Source organism: Otolemur garnettii, unplaced genomic scaffold (genome assembly GCF_000181295.1).
Source record: "Otolemur garnettii isolate 467f Iridium unplaced genomic scaffold, OtoGar3 scaffold00076, whole genome shotgun sequence".
NCBI classification, from domain to species: domain Eukaryota; kingdom Metazoa; phylum Chordata; class Mammalia; order Primates; family Galagidae; genus Otolemur; species Otolemur garnettii.
Genome location: NW_003852471.1, coordinates 4,315,749 through 4,322,133, shown reverse-complemented (window position 1 = coordinate 4,322,133; position 6,385 = coordinate 4,315,749). Strand labels below are relative to the sequence as shown.

Below are 6,385 nucleotides of genomic sequence, written 5' to 3'. Positions count from 1 at the left end.
GGAACCAGGCCTGCTTTGAGGACCTCAGGTATGGATCCTGAAACTCTAGAAAGCCATAGAGACTCAGCCCTGCAAACCTGCCACTTAATAAAAGCTAGTTCTGTTCTCTTACTGTTTTTTGGCAGTCTCTGCACATGGAAGAGCAGTGGAGGCCTAACAGTCCAGTTTTGACACCAAAATGCAAAGAGGCGGTTTCTAGTCCCATCTTCTAGTTACAAAGTGGGAGGAAATGATTCTCATTGGCACATCTTGAATTATATGCATATCTCTTGACCAAATCGCTGAGGACTGGAGAGATCAGCGACTGCAGGCAGCTGGCTCAGCTTGAGGTAGGTACTTGCCTCTTTGCCAACTGTGGGGAGCAGGTAGGCAAGCCACCCAGAGACACCTCCCCTTCTAATTACACCTCTAGAGGAGGATAGGCAGAGGCAGAATCCAGGGAGGAGGGGCAGTTGTGTCCCAGAAGAAGTGTGCTGAGTGGACAAAATCAATCCTCCCTACATATACTTAAGTGAGAATCAGAGTTAGCTGGGAGAACGTTTTTAAATTAAAGATGAATCTTGCTCTCTCTTCCTACATGTGGTAAGTTGAGAGGAGAATTATATATTTTCAAGAAAGCTTCCAAGGCATTTGTTGTGTATATCTTAATGCAGGAGAATCCCCTTCTTCCATAATGTGTTTCACATATAACAAAAATCAATGTGTGTGTAAACAGGCCTACTAGGGATTATAAAAGGAAAATGAGAAGGAGTGTATACATCCACTGAATCAAAGTTTAAATAAATAGGAAATAAATGAATGTGGAGTTTCCCAAGCTTTCATTTGACTGGGATGCTTCTGCGTGTTGAACTATCTTGGTGTTGACATTTTCTTTTTGCCCTCTAAACTTGATTTATCTGCAAATGTACAAACATTTAAGTTATGTAAATAGATATCTGAGCAGAAAAACACATTCTGTTCACACGATCTTAAGGAATTTAGACTCCGGTGTCTCGTAAGATGGCATATTTTTTATGCCCTTGGGGCTTTGGAACTGCTGTACAGAAGAGGTGTCTCCAGTTGGTATGCCTGGGAGATCATTGCACCTCTGGAAAGAAAGCTGCTCAAAGGAAGGACAGCCAGCTCAGAATCACGACTCTGTTAATAGTCTGTGTGAAAAGTGGACAAAACTCGCATCCCAAACTTGCTGCCTTTGCTCCAGTTCCTTTCTGTGTAAGCATGTCACATGAATCACGCTTGTGCCCTGTGCCTCAATTAAAGCTTTCCTTGGAAGGTTTCCCCAGCTTGATTGCTTATTGATGGAGCAGCTCTGGTTCCCAGTTCGTGTAATAAGTACATCCTGTCTGAGCGGGTTTTATTACCGAATGTTACCCAAGTTCTGATAACAAGGGGACGCCGCGTCCTCCCCCTGGTGAACTCACTCCCAGTCCCAGAAATATAGCGTGACTGCCCTCCCCGCCGAGGTTGTGAAAGTGGAAGCCGGGCGCCGCCCTCCAGCACCTGCGCCTCCCGCTCGGCCAGGGCCGCCCGGAGCACGAAGTGCGTGCGACCGCGGCCGGGCAGGTCACGCAACCCCGCGGGCTGGCCGCCTGCTCGCCGGCCCCGCCCGGCCGCCTGCGTGCACGCTGCGGCTTTCCGGCGAGCCCGGAGCCGGCCTCGCGTGCCGACTTGGCCGCGTAATCCGGTGAGGAATGTCGGGCCCGCCCGGCCCCCGACGCCCTCCGCCGACTGTAGCCTCAACAACTGATGCCCTCACGTTAGCGCCGAGAAGTTTCCATTTCCGATGGTGCTCGGCAAACACCACGGGCCGCGCGCCGAGGCAGAGGGGAGCGCGGGCGGGGGGATCGGGCCCGCCCGCGCCCCTCGGCCTCCCCGGGTGCCCGGGCGCTCGCGCGGCTGCGGCCGACCGCTCCGTCGGGCGGCAGCAGCGGGCGGCCGGCCCGGGCCGGGGCCAGAAAACCCGGGAAGGGGCGCCCTGCAGCCCCGAGCCCCGCGCGCTGCCGCCGAGGGCGCGGGCGGCGAGTTCCGTTGCCGGGCGACCGACCCCAGCGACCTGGCGCCTACTGCGGGGGAGCGAGGGAGCGCGAAGGGGCAGGGCCCGCCGACGCTGAAAGGAGCGGGGCCGCGGGGGCAGGGTAGCGTCTTTGTTCGCATCCGGGGGGCTTTTCTTTTTTAATTTAAAGAGACGGGGTCTGGCTCTGTCGCCCCGGGCAGAGGGCGGTGGCGTCACAGCTCACAGCAACGTCAAACTCCTGGGCTCCAGCGATCCTCTGGCCTCATCTCCGCAGGAGCTGGGACGACTGGCGCGCGCCACCACGCCCGGCTCTTTTGTGGGGGGTCGTGTTTTGAACACCGAGAACAGGAGTGTTACTACAAATAGGATGGGATTTTTCCGTCGTGGGCCTCGGAAGGGCTGGGGGGGCGAGTCGGCACGAGGAGGAGGGTGGGCGCGCCGGCTGCCGGGCCCCTCTCACGCTACGCCGCGTGCAGGCGAGGGGAAGCGCGTGTCGTGACGACTGGAAATGAGATCAGTTTGAATAACCGCAGCGTCGGGGCCGGGAAATGCTTCCAGTCACGCAGCCGTTGCCTCGGCCCGGCGCCGGCGCTGCCCGGGTGGCCGCGGCCGCCCCGCGCGCAGGCTCCAGCCTAGAGAGCTGGGAGGGCATCCGTGCCGTCCAGGCGGTCGCCGGTGGGGGCGTCAGGATACTTCTAGGGACAGCAAGGGGATGGGGGGAAGGGAACTGTAGAGGAAAACTAAGCAAAATGCTACTTGCGTGGTTGGGGGCTGGATTCTGTGAGCAAATCGAACTTCCACAAGCACACTGGAAATAACCCCTGTAAATCATTGTCTCTTACGCTTTGCCTGGTAGGTGACTTTAAAAAAAAAAAAAAACCACTCACTGAACTCTAAGGTCATTAAATGTGCCTTCAATTCGTCTTCATTTAACAGGACACAGGGCTTGCATATGCGTGCATAAAATATAATTTATACAGTCAAGTCTGGAAGCATAGTTTGGCGAGAGGAATAACTGAATTCAGTAAGAGTCAGGGTACAGTTACTAAAAGGATAAACAAAAAAAAATCTGTCTGTGACACAAGGAAGCTATTACATTCGTCTTTTCATGGTCTTGAACATCTTGTACCAACTCAACAATAATACCCAGCAGAAACTTCTAATTAGACACAGAAAACCCAAGTATTTAGCTGTGCAGGCAAACATCAAAAAGTTCTTATGACACAGGAATAGCGTAAGACCCCAGTACATCCTTCAGATTTTGTATTTCAGTCATTTCCTTCGTATACGTGTGACTCCTCGGCATGTCACTGTAGAACAATTAGGATTAATCACCACGTGCAGAAAAATGGGAGCTCTGAATTTAAAATTTTTGTTAATCAGATTATTTTTCTTTTACAGATTGTCATGTTCATAGGCTCTGAGTTCAGTAATGAAATACAGATTTAAGCCCCAGGGTCCAGCAAATGGTATCCAATCAATATTTTGAAGGAGGAATGGGTGAATGAATTGTAGGCAAATACCCTGTGATGTTTAGAGTTCGGAACAAAAGTGTCATAACTGAGTAGTGGCAGCCCTGCCACTGACTCATGTGATCCTGGTGTGGTAGAAATAACAGCATACTTAACTTCGCTAGAGGTTTGGGGGTGGCTGTTCCTCACCACTGTTGGCTTTGACATCCTCTGAGGAAGATGATGTATTCAGTTATTATAACCAATACACCAGTGTTGTGTCACATACATAAAATTGCAAAAGTATAAATACTTTTAATGTTTTAATGTTCAATACATTTTAGATGTTTAAAAGACAACAGTGCCCCCAATTCTTTTTCATTTGTACATAATTTATCAAGTACTGAAATGCAGTGTAGGAGGCCGTCCTCACATAGAGGATTTGGCTTACAGTTCCTTCATCATTGTTCAACCAATATTTCATGATATGCAATGAAAGTTTTAAATTAGTACTATTATATATATCCTAATGGAAATAATATATGATTAGCTATGTATAATATAATAATAGTATACTATTATAGTAAGATTTGTGGTGATGGTATTTTCTCTTTTTTTGCAGGTGATGGTATTTTCTAAGAAAGCTGAAGCCTCTGTCCTATGAAGCACCTAGGAGAAAACTAATATTTGATGATTCTTTCCTTAACTTGACATTGCTTTTTTTTTTTTTTTGAGACAGAGTCTCACTTTGTTGCCCTATGATGCCCTGGTATCATAGCTCACAGCAACCTCAAGCTCTTGGGCTCAAGTGATTCTCTTGCCTCAGCCTCCCCAGTAGCTGGGACTACGGGTGCCCGTGACAACACCTGTCAGAGGCCCCCGTCTCACTCTGACTCAGGCTGGTCTTCAACTTGTAAGCACTGCCTCCCAGAGTGCTAGGATTATAGGCATGAGCCACTGCACCTGACCTAACATTGTAGACTCTTGAAGGTGAGAGACCATATTGGAGTAATTATGTGTGGCTGAAAGTCTAGAATTAGAGATTGAGGCAGGCAACATATTAAGAGCCCCACTGTGTGTCAAGCACTGTCCTAGGTCTTGAGATAAAGCAGTGAACAAGCTGCTGAACAAGTTGATTACTTAATATTTAAATGTTTTCAGTCTGTGTTTAAATGCGGATCACTTTAAGAATAGCAATGCTTTGTACACATTTTTGTGTAAATGCAAATCCCCTTTCTGTTGGTAGAGGGTCCTTTAGAGGAAAAAGAAAAGACATGATGGAGGGGATTTCTGGGAAGGGAGCTCAGGATAGGACAGGAGTAGGCTATTTTAATAGGAATCAGAAGGCAAATACCAATTTTTGATCAATCTTTCATATTTAGAAAATAAAAGCACACAATACTGTCCTTTCCACCATTCTCCTGTAAAAATTGCCCTCATCTTTCTTAAGGCCCTCTGCCTTCTCTTTAAGGCTGCATATGGCACTTTTGCCAGGGTCTTATACATCTGTGCATTTTGCTGACCGTAGTGGTGCTTAGTGAAGGAGGTGGTTAGACATTAAACTCTAGACCTACCTTCACCTGCCAAGACATGCACTGTGCAGCCACCTGGGAAGGGGTGTCTTTCTAATTTGAACAAAGGTACCACAGGGCCTGAGTAGCTCAGGGCCTCATAGCTCTCTTTGTTCCTCAGGGTTCTCAGGCAACTAGCTTCCATCTGCCCCTTGGCATGTGTTTTCCTGTTATATTTAATAGCATTGCTCTGCTATGAATGAAAAGACAGAGAACATTGGGGGATGGGGAGAAGCCAACACCTTTCAGCTTCCAAGGTGTCTAATTAATATCTGGATAAATGAAAACTAGCTGAGGCATGATGACGCTGTGTGAATTCTATAGCTACGAGAAAGCGACAACAGAACAACCACCTGCCTTTTCAGATTGAGCAAACAGGCTGCCTCAGTGTTGCCTTGCAACTGGCAAACATGAGCTAGTCAGCACAGCTCAGCTCAACCTTTTGGCTGAGCTCATTTGTGGGATTTGGTATCAGATGATTTGATACAGGATATATGTTGTCCTGAACCCTGGGGATGGACTTGGGATTAAAGTGTTTTCCTTTCCCATTGCTAACTTTTCTGTGGTCTGTTGACATTGTGTCACGTTGCAAACAATGGTAGAGACTACCATGTCAGGATGTAGTGACCTGATTAGTCTAAACTCCTGCAGGGGTGATGTGCAAATAGATGAGCCCCAACAGGACCTGAAGAACCACGTGGTTTTGAAATCCTGGGTGGATGGGCCACACCCTGCCTACACCTTAACTCACCCAGTTCTTTGAAGGTGCAATTATTGCTCAACAACACCAGGGACAGAGTTAATTAGCTCTTCATATAATTTGATTATCATAGGAGTATAAGTGTAACTTATTAAAATGTGCATAATATATAAAACAACTTGGAATTAATGTCACATAGAGCAGAAAAATGATCCAACTGGATTAACACCTTTTGTAATATAGTTTCTTTTTAACAAGAGTTGAGCAGTTTTGTAACTTAACACATAGGCCTAAAGCAAATGGAGGGATCTTATTACTCCGTACTACACAATTTATCATTTCACCTATCAAGTAATAATTTCTATGGTATTTTAAAAATTAATTAGTGATTATTATTTACAAAAGCCTTTGAGAGTGTTGCTTTCAATGTTACGTGGTTTCACGGTGAGGAAACAGATGTGTTTTTTTAAGACACAGTATCACTCTGTCACCCTGGGTAGAGTGCCATGGCCTCATCATAGCTCTCAACGTCAAAGTCTTGGGCTTCAGCAATCCTGTCTCAGCCTCCTGAGTTGCTGGGACTACAGGTGCCTCTCTTTGTAGTAGAGATAGGATCTCTGAGTCTCTAGGTCTCACTCTTACTCAGGCT

At 47.5% G+C, this 6,385-nt stretch overlaps 1 pseudogene; it reads left to right on the top strand.

The window, feature by feature from the left end:
* Positions 1–1,783: 1,783 nt before the first annotated feature.
* LOC111726707 overlaps positions 1,784–6,385 on the top strand; it is a 71,845-nt pseudogene continuing 67,243 nt past the window's right edge.